The 16,223-nt window shown below is 39.0% G+C and overlaps 1 protein-coding gene across 8 annotated transcripts in view; it reads left to right on the forward strand.

The window, feature by feature from the left end:
• Positions 1-229: 229 nt before the first annotated feature.
• The window catches only part of ZDHHC21 (zinc finger DHHC-type palmitoyltransferase 21), a 73,879-nt gene continuing 57,885 nt past the window's right edge, over positions 230-16,223 (forward strand). For 2 of the 8 annotated variants that reach the window (XR_008660233.2, XR_010113765.1), the window contains exon 1: positions 13,496-16,214. The gene's annotated coding sequence lies outside the window, so the exon portion shown is untranslated. The other 6 variants (XM_063609854.1, XM_063609855.1, XM_063609858.1 and 3 more) reach the window with 6 other exon arrangements.

Consider the following 16,223-nt stretch of genomic DNA (forward strand, 5'->3'; position numbering starts at 1 on the left):
GGGGCCGCGGCGCGATTGCAGGAGTTTCGGCCCTCAGCGGCTCCCATCGCGGCTCCCGGGAGCTAAGCGAGACGGCAACGGCGGCAGTCGTCCCTCCCCACGCGGGTGCGCGGGCATGCGGACACCCACTCGGCCGGTCCAGGCCCTCAGGCTCCCGGAAGCGGAAGGGGAGAGCGGCCCGGCCTGGGCGGCGGCGCCGGAGGAGGCGGAGGTGGCGCGGCAGGAGGAGGGGAAAGAGCTGCTGGCGGTCGCGAGAGCGGCGAGAGGCGAGCCAGCGGCGACGGTGAGTGTGCAGGCGCGGGGGCGAAGCGGTAGCCCCTACCCCCATCCCCACCCCCATCCCCGGCCCCCGCTCCGCCCTGTCGGGCCCGCCCGCCGCCCCTCCGCGCCGGGCCGCCCTCACCTGTGCCTGCACGCCCCCTGCACCTGCTCTGCTTGCAACCCCGGGGCTTCTCGGTGCCTCCCCGCCCCAGGCCTGGCCTTTCTCAGAGCGTCTTCTGCTAGAGCTACAGCTACCTGCTAAGTGCCCCTCCCTCAACTGGGGGTGGGGGGTTCCTGCTCTAGTCGAGACGATGTTGGCTAGTTATTTATTTATTTATTTATTTATTTATTTATTTATTTTAAATCTGTATCCTGAGTTTCTCGCTTGTAAACTACAGTTTCTCTCTCCGCACCCCCGTCTGGAGACCTGCGCTGGGATCCCGGGTTTCTCTGTGGTATTCCAGAGCTTTTCATTCATTCCAGACTTCTGGTGTGAAGCTGCAGAGAGGACAAACAGTTTGCTCCTTTATTGACCTTCTCACTCCTCTCTTCTCGATCCAAAGAGGTTTTCGGGAAAATGGCTTATGGATGGCAGCAGTTTGCACTTGTTACTGTTCGCTGTAACAGGTCGCTGGATTGTAACTGCAGAGTGCATTTAAGTTATGGTCTTTTTCAAGCTATATGTTGTGGGTCACATTTTAAGATCCCTTGAGAGTCAGGGTGGACGTCTGTATCACCACGGCTGAGAGGACATGACCAATTATTACTTTAAAATATTGCAATATAGCAGTCTCTAAAAGTACAAGAGAAAAAAAATCAAGGTCATTGTGGGCGGGTCATAAATTATATTGTAAAGTTACAGTCCAAAGGCGACTAAGGATAATTAAGTGCAATTTTAAAAGATGTGTTAAATAGGTCCTCAGCCTACTATGCTAATATATGCACTTTTAAAAATTCACTGCTTTGCTTGTGGTAAGAATAATATTAATAACAGTCACAGTTTGATGACTGCTTAGTATGCGCCATTCCTGGATTAAAAGGCTTTTGGTGTAATATTAAATTTTTCCAACTCTTTAGATTTTACTTATTTTAAAGATAAAATTCAGACAGATGCTCTGTTTTTCCTTAGTTGTGCCATCTCTTAAAAGCAAAAAGATATTTGAAGAATTGAGGTGAGGAATCAATTGGAAAGAAAGAGCCAAATGAGATTTGGTGTCGTGGAAAGAAAAACTAGGTTCTAGTCCCATTTCTGTCACTATCCAGCTGTGGGGTCACGGGTAGGGCAATGACCCATGTTATTTTCTCTATACCATCAGAGAGTCAGACTAAATTATTTAAGGCTTATTTTAGCTTTTCCATGCTTACTTGGAAAATGTTATGTTTTTAAATAATATAAGACCCTTTAACGTGGTTTGAAGGTACATTAAAAACATATACGAAGTATTAGTAAAATTACATCAAAATATCAGTTAAAATGTATAATTCCATAATTGTTTTGGTGTAGTACTCCCAGAATTCATCATTTTTGATGGAAACAATTCTATTAGATCCTTTCACACTATTGAGATTTCTGTTAACATACTTGAGAAGCTGTAGTTGGAATAAATGAAATAGAGCATCATTTAAAGAAAATGATGAGGACCGTGTCACTTTTGCCTATGAGGTACTTTGTTTAATAAGAGAAATCTAAGCATTTAAAAATGCAGACACATAATCAGCTTAACAGGAAGTTCTGAGACAAGAATCAATGAATGATAACGTGTACTTCTTATTTGCCTACTGCCTCATTTCTTTAATTCATAATGACTGATTCAGAACCTGTGGAAAAGCGCATGAATAAAATAATGGTTTTATAAAATGTGACCCACATATAGCTTGAAAGAGACCATAACTCAAATGGTCTCTGCGGTTACAATCCAGGGACCTGTTATAGTGAGTAGTAACAAGTGCAAACTGCTGCCATCCCATAAGCCATTTTCCCGAAAACCTCTTGGGATTGAGAGGAGTGGAGTGAGAAGGTCAATAAAGGAGCAAACTGTTTGTCCTCCTGCTAGTCTTATTATATGGTGGTTTAGTAAAGAAACTGCTTGAGAAGTTGAGTAATGTCTCCATGGAGCTGTTTTTCTGGAATTGTAATTGAATGTGACTCAATGAAAACTTTTTTAGCATAGGAGGCGACACAGTGGCAGTATCAATACTCCCAGGCAAAAGAGGGAAGGCAGAGGAAAGGCTGTTTTTATTGCCAAGAGCTTGTTCCCTAAATTCAGTTTTACTTTTATATTAAGGAATGTAACCTTTTATGTTGTTTTAGTAAAACATTAGGGCTCAGATTCAACTTTTCACATGCATTAGATATAATAGGCAATTTAGCATCTAGTAGAATAATCAGTGCTTAAATAACTCTTATTAAAGGTAAAAATACAGGTGAAATTGTAAAACAGTTTTTACTGTTGAAAGTGATTTGTTAAGAATTCTTGATAAGTCAAGTCAGACTAGTTTAAAAAGCACATTTTCATAGACATGTGAATCATCACTGTGCTCATTGATAGCTCCCTGAACAAAAATACCTTCGTATGATGGTACTTTATCTGTTTGTTTCGCTCTGTAGCTCTAACCTGGGCAAAATTGTGACATTTTTGAAGTTTGCCTTCTGCCATTCAAGCTGCTTTTTCCTCTGTGCTATTTCTCTCAGGGTAGATTAACCTTCTTCCCCATTTCAGAGACTCTCTTAACCTATGTGTTGCTCCTTCTACAAAAAGGCAGGTTGGGTAAAATTGGTATTTTACCATTCACTGATGAATTTTATTTTAATTCTAACATAAAATGCTCAAGTGTGATGTCAACCAGGCTTCTGATTTTAAGCTTTTTATCTGTACTTACAGAATGAAGAACTTTTTCACTTACTGCAGGATTTTCAGCTTCAGCAAGCAGGTGAGGAGAGATTTTTCTTACGGTGTTAGTCTGCTTAAATCATGCCTGCTTTGGTAAAGCCTGGTGTGAAGGAAATCTAATTTAGTCTTCTACCCCCAACCCCCCACCAATCTCTCTTGGTGCGGTGGGTACTAGAAGGTAAGTAGCAGGCTTCCCTTCCTTCTTGGAAGAACATGCTTGATTCATACCCGGGAAAAGCCTGGGCCTCTTCATTTCTGGCTTTTAGTGTATCTGAAGGTTTTTTCCTTGTGCTGATTTTGCAACAAAAGTTACCTTTTTTAATCCCTGTCTCTATCCTACATTTAATCTTGCCCTTCCAGTCCCTTTTCCCACTCCTATCTATCTCCCTAATGAAAATTCCCACAGAGACATTTTGTACTGACTGAAACAATATTTGGTGGTCTTTAATTCGTATCACCCCACACCTCCCAAGCTATTTTTACTTTTTATTAGAAGATTCTAATGAAGTGAGCTTGAGCTGGGGCGAATGGAGACCGAGGCTGCAGTGAGCTGTGATTGCAGCACTCCAGCCTGGACAAGCCATAGTGAGACCCTGTCTCAGACAAACACACCCAAAAAACAGTGCCCCAGTTATCTACTTTCTCTAAAGTTAAAGCAAGTTAATGCAAGCAGGGAAAAATAAAGGTAAATGCCTGTATTAGCAGTACTAATACTACTAGTAGTAATACTACTAGGATAGTGTTAACAGTATTAATACTGCAGTGTAGTACTACTAATACAGTCATTTACATTTATTTCTCACTCATGAGACTGGTGCACACAAAAACAAATTTATGAGAAGGGTAACAGCTTATGCTCAGTTTTGCCCAGAATGTAATTTAAAGACTTAGTCTACAGAGTGGATTCTTGAAATCATTGATGGTGCAAGTATGTTATGCTTTGACACTTTGTCCACCCACATTTTTACAAAGTCTTCCTGGAAAACTCAGCAATTGATTCAGAATCCCTGCTTGTATTATACATTCTTTATTAGCTTCTGAAATCAAGTACTGATTTTCTTTCACACACTATTCCTTTGCTCACCAGTCCTGCTTTTACTTGGATGTGATTTAGTTTAGGGGCTTCAGTTCATTCATTCTATTTTAGATCAAATCTCTATTTTTGGTTTTCTGCTTAAAGAGCCCCCTAGCCAACATGTAGAAATACAACTTCAGCTAGTATGATACTAGCTGAAGGGCTGTAATATTTGAAGTTTTTTTTCTTTTAACTAGTTCACAGACTTTAGAAAAGTAGATAACGGGGCATTTTTTGTTGTTGTTGTGTTTGTTTTGTTTTTTGTTTGAGACAGGATCTCACTCTGTTGCCCAGGCTGGAGTGCAGTGCAGTCACAGCTCACTGCAGCCTTGGTCTCCATCTCCCTGGCTTAAGCAATCCTCCCACTTCATTCTCCCAATAAGCTGGGACTACAGGCATGTGCCACCACACCCGGCTGGTTTTCTGTTTGTTCGTTTGTTGTTGTTGTTGTTTTTGAGACAGAGTGTCGCTCTGTCACCCAGGCTGGAGTGCAGTAGGGTGATCTCGGCTCACTGCAACCTCTGCCTCCCGGGTTCAAGCAATTCTCCTGTCTCAGCCTCCTGAGTAGCTGGGATTACAGGCACCCACCATCACGCCTGGCTAATTTTTGTATTTTTAGTAGAGATGGGGTTTCACGATGTTGGCCAGTTTGGTCTCGAACTCCTGACCTCAGGTGATCCACTTGCCCTCCCCTCCCAAAGTGCTGGGATTACAGGCATGAGCCACTGTGCCTGGCCCCCATTTGTTTTTTAACTACAGACTAGGTCTGGCTATGTTGCCCAGGCTGCCCTGGATCTCCTTAGCTCAAGCAATCCTAGCCCCACTCACCTCCCAACCTGTTATGATTACAGGCAAGAGCAGGCCCTGGGGTATTGTTAAACTGTTCCATTACTTTTAATGATGGGGACCTAGAAACGCTGTTTCATTTTGGAGTTTGTAAAACTAGAAGTAAAACTTATCTTTCACTTTCCCTTCCTCTCCTCTCTCCTTCACTCCCCTGTAAAGTTAGCATTTTGGAGGTGCTGCTTTGCCAGGCAATTTCTCATTTAAGCGTGACAGCAACTGTGTAAGTTGACATTTTTATCTCCATTTTACAGATGGTCAAACTGAAGCTTGAAAAGAAACTAAAGCTAGGAAAGTGAATAAGAGACTGTCATAATTTCTCTTTTAACATCTGTAGAAGATTAATTTTTTTAATCTGTTGATAATCAGCTGAATATCTATGGGATATCTAAAAAATTGAATTGCTAATTGGCAATGAGAGCTTGATTTTTATGGGCAATTATTTAACTGCCACTTGACCAGTTTTCAGAGTAGAATGATACCAGAAGTCAAAAAGTTTTATAAATACATTTACAGCTGTAACTCTGCTTTCTAAATTCATTTGGCTGTAATTAATAAGTTTAAAATTTCATATATTCATCTAATAAGCATTTTCTCTTGGCACTGTGGAAAAAAAAATTTGGTGTGTTTGAAAACTTAGCCTGTAAGTTGTTGATTGTATTCTTTCAGGCATAGCAATATTAAAAATATTTAATGACATTTTATAGTTTTGAAACTTTGAAATTGTTTTGTTGTTCCAGTTTTTTGAATGTTTAGGCCCAACGTTACTTTTGTTTTGTTTTGTTTTTGAGACAGGGCCTTACTCTGGCACCCAGCCTGGAATGCAGTGACACGATGATCTCTGCTCACTGCAGCTTCTGCCTCCTGGGTTCAAGCTTCAAGTGATTCTCGTGCCTCAGCTTTCTGAGTAGCTGGGATTACAGGCGGGCGCCACTATGCCTGGCTGATTTTTGTATTTTTGGTAGAGACGGGGTTTTAACATGTTGGCCAGGCCAGCCTCAAACTCCTGACCTCAGATGATCTGCCCACCTTGGCCTCCCAAAGTGCTGGGATTACAGGCATGAGCCACCATGCCCGGCCCAGCATTACTTTTATTACCACATAGATGAGATTTGATTTCTCAGTGGTAGTGGTGTTTATCTAGTACTGAAATACGAATCTCATTTCAGAGGCTGTGTCTGCAGTCTAGCTCTGATAACTATAAATGTAAAGTAGGATTTTTCTTGATTTTAAGCCAGTGAGTGACTGGGATTTGACTCATAGGTGATTGGCCTGTGCTATAACCTACTAACGTTACTGACAGAAACTACTATTTTGCTGAAACATTAGGAAGCCACTCCGAAGTCATAGACTTAGCAGCATTATCGTTTGTGGCCCTGTTTCAAAAAGGTTTTGTTGTACCACATTTAATTCTGTTTGAATTTTTTTCTGAAATAATTCATTTATTTGCCATTGGGGTAGCAGCTCTTTAACTTTGCTTTTTGTTTTTTTGAGATGAAGTCTCGCCCTGTCGCCCAGGCTGGAGTGCAGTGGTGCAATCTCTGCTCACTGCAACCTCTGCCTCTTGGGTTGAAACGATTCTCGTGCCTTAACCTCCTAAGTAGTTGTGATTACAGGCACACACCACCACACCCAGCTTGTTTTTGTATTTTTAGTGGAGACAGGGTTTTCCCATGTTTGCCAGGCTTGTCTTGAACTGCTGACCTCAAGTGATCCTCCCACCTCGGCCTCCCAAAGTGCTGGGATTACAGGCATGAGCCACTATACCGAGACTTTAACTTTGTAATTCTGTGTTTAGTCTCTAAAAAGCAAAGGTGCAGCCAAGGAGCCCACTTTAAATTAGCTTAAAAAGTTAAGAGTAGAAACAAAGTTCATTTGACAATCTAACAATTATGGACCATAGAAAAGTTGACCCTGGGAGGAAATAAGGAAATACAGGTTCCCTGCCCCCCCACAAATGTATAAAGAGAAAAGAAATGTAATAATTTTGATGTATTTTTTACATTCTCAGTATTTAATAGTCTGCTGTTGCTGTGGTAACCAGCACACTTAACACACTTGTAACTTGGCCTTTGTTTCTTGTCTTGGAGAATGGTTCCACCCTTCACCTAGACCTTAAGTGTGAAACTTGGGAGCCATCCTAGTCTGCCCTTTGCTCCCAATTGATCACTAAGTCCTGTCGGTTTTATTTATTTAAATTCTCCCAGATCTGCCCATTCTTTCTTTTTTTAAAAATTTCTTCTTTCTTTTTTTATTTATTTTCTTTTTTTCAAATTATACTTTAAGTTCTAGGGTACATGTGCACAACTTGCAGGTTTGTTACATAGGTATACGTGTGCCATGTTGGTTTGCTGCACCCATTAACTCGTCATTTACATTAGGTATTTCTCATAATGCTATTCCTCCTCCCCCAACCCCACGACAGGCCCTGGTGTGTGATGTTCCCCTTCCTGTGTCCAAATGTTCTCACTGTTCAATTCCCACCTATGAGTGAGAACATGTGGTGTTTGGTTTTCTGTCCTTGTAATAGTTTGCTGAGAATGATGGTTTCCAGCTTCATCCATGTCCCTACAAAGGATGTGAACTCATCCTTTTTTATGGCTGCATAGTATTCCATGGTGTATAATGTGCCACATTTTCTTAATCCAGTCTATCATTGATGGACATTTGGGTTGGTTCCAAGTCTTTGCTATTGTGAATAGTGCCGCAATAAACATACGTGTGCATGTGTCTTTATAGCAGCATGATTTGTAATCCTTTGGGTATATACTTGGTAATGGGATGGCTGGGTCAAATGGTATTTCTAGTTCTAGATCCTTGAGGAATCGCCACATTGTCTTCCACAATGGTTGAACTAGTTTACGGTCCCATCAACAGTGTAAAAGTGTTCCTATCTATTCACATCCTCTCCAGCACCTGTTGTTTCCTGACTTTTTAATGATGGCCATTCTAACTGGTGTGAGATAGTATCTCGTTGTGGTTTTGATTTGCATTTCTCTGATGGCCAGTGATGATGAGCATTTTTTCGTGTATCTGTTGCCTGCATAAATGTCTTCTTTTGGGAAATGTTTGTTCATCTCCTTTGCCCACTTGTTGATGGGGTTGTTTGTTTTTTTCTTGTAAATTTGTTTGAGTTCTTTGTACTATTAGCCCTTTGTCAGATGAGTAGATTGCAAAAATTTTCTCCCATTTTGTAGGTTGCCTGTTCACTCTGATGGTAGTTTCTTTTGCTGTGCAGAAGCTCTTTAGTTTAATTAGATCCATTTGTCAATTTTGGCTTTTGTTGCCATTGCTTTTGGTGTTTTAGACATGAAGTCCTTGCCCATGCCTATGTCCTGAATGGTATTGCCTAGGTTTTCTTCTATGGTTTTTATGGGTTTAGGTCTAACATTTAAGTCTTTAATCCATCTTGAATTAATTTTTGTATAAGGTATAAGGAAGGGATCCAGTTTCAGCTTTCTACATATGGCTAGCCAGTTTTCCCAGCACAATTTATTAAATGGGGAATCCTTTCCCCATTTCTTGTTTTTGTCAGGTTTGTCAAAGATCAGATAGTTGTAGATGTGTGGTATTATTTCTGAGGGCTCTGTTATGTTCCGTTGGTCTATATCTCTGTTTTGGTACCAGTACCATGCTGTTTTGGTTACTGTAGTCTTGTAGTATGGTTTGAAGTCAGGTAGCATGATGCCTCCAGCCTTATTCTTTTGGCTTAGGATTGACTTGGCAATGCAGGCTCCTTTTTGGTTCCATATGAACTTGAAAGTAGTTTTTTCCAATTCTGTGAAGAAAGTCATTGGTAGCTTGATGGGGATGGCATTGAATCTATAAATTGCCTTGGGCAGTATGGCCATTTTCATGGTATTGATTCTTTCTATCCATGAGCATCAAATGTTCTTCCATTTGTTTGTTTCCTCTTTTATTTCATTGAGCAGTGGTTTGTAGTTCTCCTTGAAGAGGTCCTTCACATCCCTTGTAATTTGGATTCTTAGGTATTCTCTTTGAAGCAATTGTGAATGGGAGTTCACTCATGATTTGGCTGTTTGTCTGTTATTGGTATATAAGAATGCTTGTGATTTTTGCACATTGATTTTGTATCCTGAGACTTTGCTGAAGTTGCTTATCAGCTTAAGGAGATTTTGGGCTGAGACAATGGGGTTTTGTAAATATACAATCATGTCATCTGCAAACAGGGACAATTTGACTTCCTCTTTTCCTAATTGAATACCCTTTATTTCTTTCTCCTGCCTGATTGCCCTGGCCAGAACTTCCAACACTATGTTGAATAGGAGTGGTGAGAGAGGGCATCCCTGTCTTGTGCCAGTTTTCAAAGGGAATGCTTCCAGTTTTTGCCCATTCAGTATGATATTGGCTGTGGGTTTGTCATAAATAGCTCTGATTATTTTGAGATACGTCTCTTCAGTACCTAATTTATTGAGAGTTTATAGCATGAAGGGCTGTTGAATTTTGTCAAAGGCCTTTTCTGCATCTATTGAGATAACCATGTGGTTTTTGTCTTTGGTTCTGTTTATTTGCTGGATTATGTTTATTGATTGGCATATGTTAAACCAGCCTTGCATCCCAGGGATGAAGCCCACTTGATCATGGTGGATAAGCTTTTTGATGTGCTGCTGGATTCGGTTTGCCAGTAGTTTACTGAGGATGTTTGCATCGATGTTCATCAGGGATATTGGTCTGAAATTCTCTTTTTTTGTCGTGTCTCTGCCAGGCTTTGGTATCAGGATGATGCTGGCCGCATAAAAGTAGTTAAAGAGGATTCCCTCTTTTTCTATTGATTGGAATAGTTTCAGAAGGAATGGTACCAGCTCCTCCTTGTACCTCTGGTAGAATTCGGCTGTGAATCTGTCTGGTCCTGGACTTTTTTTTGGTTGGTAGGCTTTTAATTATTGCCTCAATTTCAGAGCCTGTTATTGGTCTTTTCAGGGATTCCACTTCTTCCTGGTTTAGTCTTGGGAGGGTGTATGTGTCAAGGAATTTATCCATTTCTTCTAGATTTTCTAGTTCATTTGCGTAGAGGTATTTATAGTATTCTCTGATGGTAGTTTGTATTTCTGTGGGATCGGTGGCGATATCCTCTTTATCATTTTTTATTGCGTCTATTTGATTCTTCTCTCTTTTCTTCTTTATTAGTCTTGCTAGTGCTCTATCAATTTTGTTGATCTTTTCAAAAAAAAAAAAAAAACAGCTCCTGGATTCATTGATTTTTTTTGAAGGGTTTTTTGTGTCTCTGTCTCCTTCAGTTCTGCTTTGATCTTAGTTATTTCTTGCCTTCTGCTAGCTTTTGAATGTGTTTGCTCTTGCTTCTCTAGTTCTTTTAATTGTGATGTTAGGGTGTCAATTTTAGATTTTCCCTACTTTCTCTTGTGGGCATTTAGTGCTATAAATTTCGCTGTACACACTGCTTTGAATGTGTCCCAGAGATTCTGGTATGTTGTGTCTTTGTTCTCATTGGTTTCAAAGAACATCTTTATTTCTGCCTTCATTTCGTTATGTACCTAGTAGTCATTCAGGAGCAGGTTGTTCAGTTTCCATGTAGTTGTTCAGTTTTGAGTGTGTTTCTTAATCCTGAGTTCTAATTTGATTGCACTGTGGTCTGAGAGATAGTTTGTTATAATTTCTGTTCTTTTACATTTGCTGAGGAGTGCTTTACTTCTAACTATGTGGTCAGTTTTGGAATAAGTGCGATGTGGTGCTGAGAAGAGTGTATATTCTGTTGATTTGAGGTGGAGAGTTCTGTAGATGTCTGTTAGGTCCTCTTGGTGCAGAACTGAGTTCAATTCCTGGATATCCTTGTTAACTTTCTGTCTCGTTGATCTAATGTTGACAGTAGAGTGTTAAAGTCTCCCATTATTATTGTGTGGGAGTCTAAGTCTCTTTGTAGGTCTCTAAAGGCTTGCTTTATGAATCTCGGTGCTCCTGTATTGGGTGCATTTACATTTAGGATAGTTAGCTCTTCTTGTTGAGTTGATCCCTTTACCATTATGTAATGGCCTTCTTTGTCTGTTTAGATGTTTTTTGGTTTAAAGTCTGTTTCATCAGAGACTAGGATTGCAACCCCTGCCTTTTTTTGCTTTCCATTTGCTTGGTAGATCTTCCTCCATCCCTTTATTTTGAGCCTATGTGTGTCTCTGCATGTGAGATGGGTCTCCTGAATACAGCACACTGGTGGGTCTTGACTCTTTATCCAGTTTGCCAGTCTGTGTCTTTTAATTGGGGCATTTAGCCCATTTACATTTAAGGTTAATATTGTTATGTGTGAATTTGTTCCTGTCATTATGATGTTAGCTGGTTATTTTGCTTGTTAGTTGATGCAGTTTCTTCCTAGCATCGATGGTTTTTACAGTCTGGCATGTTTTTGCAGTGGCTGGTACCGGTTGTTCCTTTCCATGTTTAATGCTTCCTTTAGGAGCTCTTGTAGGGTAGGCCTGGTGGTGACCAAATCTCTCAGCGTTTGCTTGTCTGTAAAGGATTTTATTTCTCCTTTACTTATGAAGCTTAGTTTGGCTGGGTATGAAATTCTGGGTTGAAAATTCTTTTCTTTAGGAATGTTGAATATTGGCCCCCACTCTCTTCTGGCTTGTAGAATTTCTGCCAAGACATCCGCTGTTAGTCTGATGGGCTTTGATCTGCCTGCTTTCGGTATGCCTCCTGTCTTAAGTGTCACTACCCCCCCCCCCACACACACACACACTATGCCCCTTATAAGTTACCATTCTTGGGGTGCTTACTCCATGTGCCCTCACCATTTCTCACTGGGTTAACAGTCAGCCTACCTAGTTGCATGGAGTCAATCTCAGTGCTTTATCTGTCCACCAAAATTCAGCCCTCAGATTGTGTCTGTTCTTCCTAAAATGCAAATTTGATCATGGCATTTTACTGCCTAAAATCCCTCAGTGGTTTTCCACTGTGTTCCAGGTGAAATCCAGACTCATTGGCATGGTTTAACAGTGTTTTTCAATCTGAGGATCTACCTGTGGGTTGTGAAATTGGTTTAGTAGATTATGACCAGCATTATACATTTTTATTAAAGTAAAATAAATGGGTTGCAGTGGTACCCAGCTGTAGTGCCAGCGACCCAGGAGGCTGAGGCAGGAGGATTGCTTGAGCCCAGTGTGCTAGGATCGCACCTGGGAATAGCCACTGCACTCCAGCCTGGGTAACATAGTGAGACCCAGTCTGAAAAAAAAAAAAAAGAGTAAAATAGAATAGCAATATCAGCGCGTGTCATATGTAGTAAGGGTAAATATCACTTCCTTAAACTTTTTTAGTTATTCATATGTATCTGTGAGTACTAGTAATGTTATAAAATTTATTAGAGTTGGTCGTGGTCAAAAGGATGAACATCTTACTCCATTCTTTATGCAGTGATTCTTGTTATTTCAGTTTACTCAGATTTTCTCTGCCTGCTTTTATGCCTTTGCTTATTCTGTTGTCTTGGTCTGAAGAGTCTCCACTCTTCATTTAGCTGCCTCACAGGGTTTGTTGTCTTCAGGAATCTTTTCCCGATGGCTATTTACCATAAGAAATACATTTTGTAACACAACCTGTGAACCAATATCCTTACCATATGAGATAACAGGCTTGTCCCCTTGCTCTCTGTCTTAACTTGTCTTACTGGTCTTGTCTGTTTGCTAGTCTGCCTCCATTGAAGATAGAGCCTCTCTTTTTCGTCTATACCCTGTGTCAAAGCATAGTATGTATAGTGTATAGTAGTTAAGTGTTGATTGAATTAATAAAATAGTGAATCAGTATATGTTATATACAGTACTTTACGGTATGTTTTTTTAAGCTTGAATTGTAGAAACTGACTTATGTTTGACTCTCTTAATGGTTTCATTACAGGAGGATTAACTTTCTTAAAATATTTTAAATTAAAACTTCCATTTTAAGCTGTTTATGAATTATGATTAGGTACTTCTACCAGAATCTGTCATTATTTTATGATTTGTGGTCAAGGAAGTGTGTAATGAAGTCCAAATACTGGACATATAATGCTTATTTGATTTTATGGGAAGTGTAATGCTTACTTGATTTTATGGGAAGTGGGTGATTTTAAAAGAGAGACTCTCAGATATAATTGTAATCAAATGCAAATTCTGAGGGGATCGGTGGGACGTGAAAGCACAGAATCAAATGGAGTAGATTTTTTTTTTTGTTATTTCTAAATTTAAGACGTTTGTAATTGGCATTTTCGCAGTTAGAATATTTAGTTGCTTATCGTTTTTTTCTTTGTGAGAGATCATTGTTTGTTAAACCATTAATAGGTTCTCATGGAGAACTGTTAGTGAAGAGAGATCCATTTGGTGGGATATAATTAAAAAAAATGAATCAAAAGAAAATCTCTAAATGCAGGTGCCAGAAAAATTACAGTACATCTCAGTGAATTTGCAGGTGGTAAGTTTGCTTTTGATTTTACATGGTAATATATTTTGGAATTATGTGCTATAGTATCCTTGGAGTCTTATGCTTAGATGCACTTGTCAGTTAGCAAATGTAGTTACTTTATGTTTATTTAAAAGTTTTTATACTAAATTTTAACCAAACCTGTTTTCTTAAATAAGACTTTTTCTATAGAGAAAAATAATCTGTAAATAATATGAGTTTCAGAAACATCTTTCTGAATCGTAAGTCTTACATGGCTTTACAGCGAACCCTTCTGTACTTCGTTTTTAAAAATACTAATTTTAAAAGCACTTAGTATAAGGATAATATATAGTGACAAAGAGGCCTAAATTAAACAGTTAGTTTGTAAGTTTAGTGTCTCTTAGGTTATCTTTATTTTTAAGTTAATTGAAAAGAATTTAGAAGTACATGGTTGTTGATAAACTTAGAAGAACACATAAATATTTGAAAGCCTTCCTTTTCACTACTCCTTTCTCTCTCAGCCCATTGAGAACAGTTTGGCTGGTCTGTTTTCTTGCAGTCTTTTCTTCCTGCGCTTGTGCAGAAATTACTTATGCACATACCTGCATATTTTTTCTAATAACACAAATGTTATATAAACTGTTCTATAAATTGCTTCCCCAACACTTAATTTTGAAAAATTTCAAACAGAAGCGTTGGAAGAATTTTGTTTAACATCTGAATACCTATCACTTAGATTCTTAACTAACGTTTTAACACATTTCAGCACATACTCATCTGTCTTTCTGTCCACTATGTTATTAATTTGGGGGATTCATTTCAAAGTAAATTGCAGACGTCAGTATGCTTCCTCTCTACATAATTCAGTATACATATTGCTAACTAGAGCTCAATATTGGTTTACAGTTTCTTAAAGGTAAATTTACGTACCATGACATGCAACAATCTTAAGTGTACATTTGCTGAGGTTTAATAATTTCATGTTTGTAACTCATACTCCATTATCAATAGAAACATGCTTATTAGCACCACAGAGAGTTCCCTCATGCCTCTTCCTGGTCTGTCTCTATCCCTGTCTCTTTCCAGAAAAATCAATTAAAGTCTGTTCCCTCTCCACTCCTAATGGATTTTGCCTATATCACTTGCTTTATTCACTCAGCAGTATGTTGTGGGTCATTATATGCAGATCTAAATCTGCCTTCTTTTCTGCCTTAAAAAAAAATTGCAATAGTTTGGAAATAGTCTTACACTATGGGTGTATTAGAATTTATTTGATCATTCCCTTTTCTCTACGTGGACATTTAGATTGTGCCATATTTTTGTGATTACAGAAAGTGCTGTATCCTTGTACATCCTTGTATGTATATATACAGTCTCAGGAGTACTTTTGTAGGTAATACTAAAAATAAAACTGCTGGGTAAAAGGGTTTTATGTTTTGATACATGCTGCCAAATCGCCCTCCCAGGATGATTGTATCAGTTTACATGCCCACCAGTAATGTATGAGAGTGTCCTTTTTTTTCTGTGCCCTCTTAACGTTGGATATCATCTTTCTAAAAGTTTTTCAATACAATAGATGAAAAATGTACCTTGTTATTTCCTAATCAGTAATGATTAGTCATTGGATTTTTTTCCCTTTGTGAATTGCTTCGTTATATATTTATGTTGTATGCCTCTTGTTGGTCATGTCTTGTAATATTTTTTCCAGGAATGCTTTGTCTTTTAACTTTGCTTTTCATGTGTTTTGGGCTTCAGATATGTTAATTTTTATGTGGTCAGACATGGCTGATGGGTCTTCATTGTGAAGGCCTTCCTTATTCCAAGAATATAAAACCACTTGCTATTCTAATAGTTTTCCTTTTAATGAAATTTAGAAGAAAAACATAAATCATTGTGAACTGAAGTGCCAGGGAAAATTTCAAATGGAGAGTGAGATTCAAATTGGCCTTGAAGTCTGAGTTGAATTTAGATAAGTAAGCAGAATGGTAGGCACATTTCATACAGGAGGAATGGATGGAATATCGTCGAACAGTGGTAACAGAACCACTTAGGCTGAGATGAAGAATCATATAAAACTGTAAGCATAGACATACGTGTTCGGATAGATTTCTTAGTAATTATTTTGGCTAATCTTTATGCTTTTCTAAAATCTACCTCTTGATGTCACAGTTTTCTGTCATTTTCATGGTGACTTGAGTATTCTTCTTGAGGAGAATATATGGTGAAATACAGTTGCCTGAAAAGGCAAAAAATAGTGGTATTCCATTGGAATAAGTTGAACATTATAAATATTTATTCAGTCTGGTTTATTAGAGTTAAATTATAATTGTTTTTAAAGTTTGTGCTGTAGTAATTTACATCATTTAGTCACTGTAGTCAACTATAGTTACCAGATAGCAATTTTATAAAATGTTGAAGTACCAGTATATCCACTAGTTACTTAATCAGAGTTTTGAGTTATGAGCTCACCATTTAATATACAAATTAGTATGTCGGAATCTCCAGCTAATGAAAGTATTTTATGAATGCTGTCCTTAAGACCGAGTAACAGCATTGTGTTCAGTTTGGTTGTTGCTCAGAATGTGTAATAGTTTCTCTTCAGCCATAAGCCACGCCTGGTAGATATTGAGTGGAGAGATCTTGCACCTCTTCCAGTTACGCATTTGTGGTTTGTCATCTGATTTGGAGCACTTGGAAGATCACTGTTTTGTGTTCTGCGACCCAATTGAGAGGATTATGTGGAGCTAAGTTTTACCAATCAGGTATTTAAA

Source organism: Symphalangus syndactylus, chromosome 9 (assembly GCF_028878055.3).
Source record: "Symphalangus syndactylus isolate Jambi chromosome 9, NHGRI_mSymSyn1-v2.1_pri, whole genome shotgun sequence".
NCBI lineage: Eukaryota > Metazoa > Chordata > Mammalia > Primates > Hylobatidae > Symphalangus > Symphalangus syndactylus.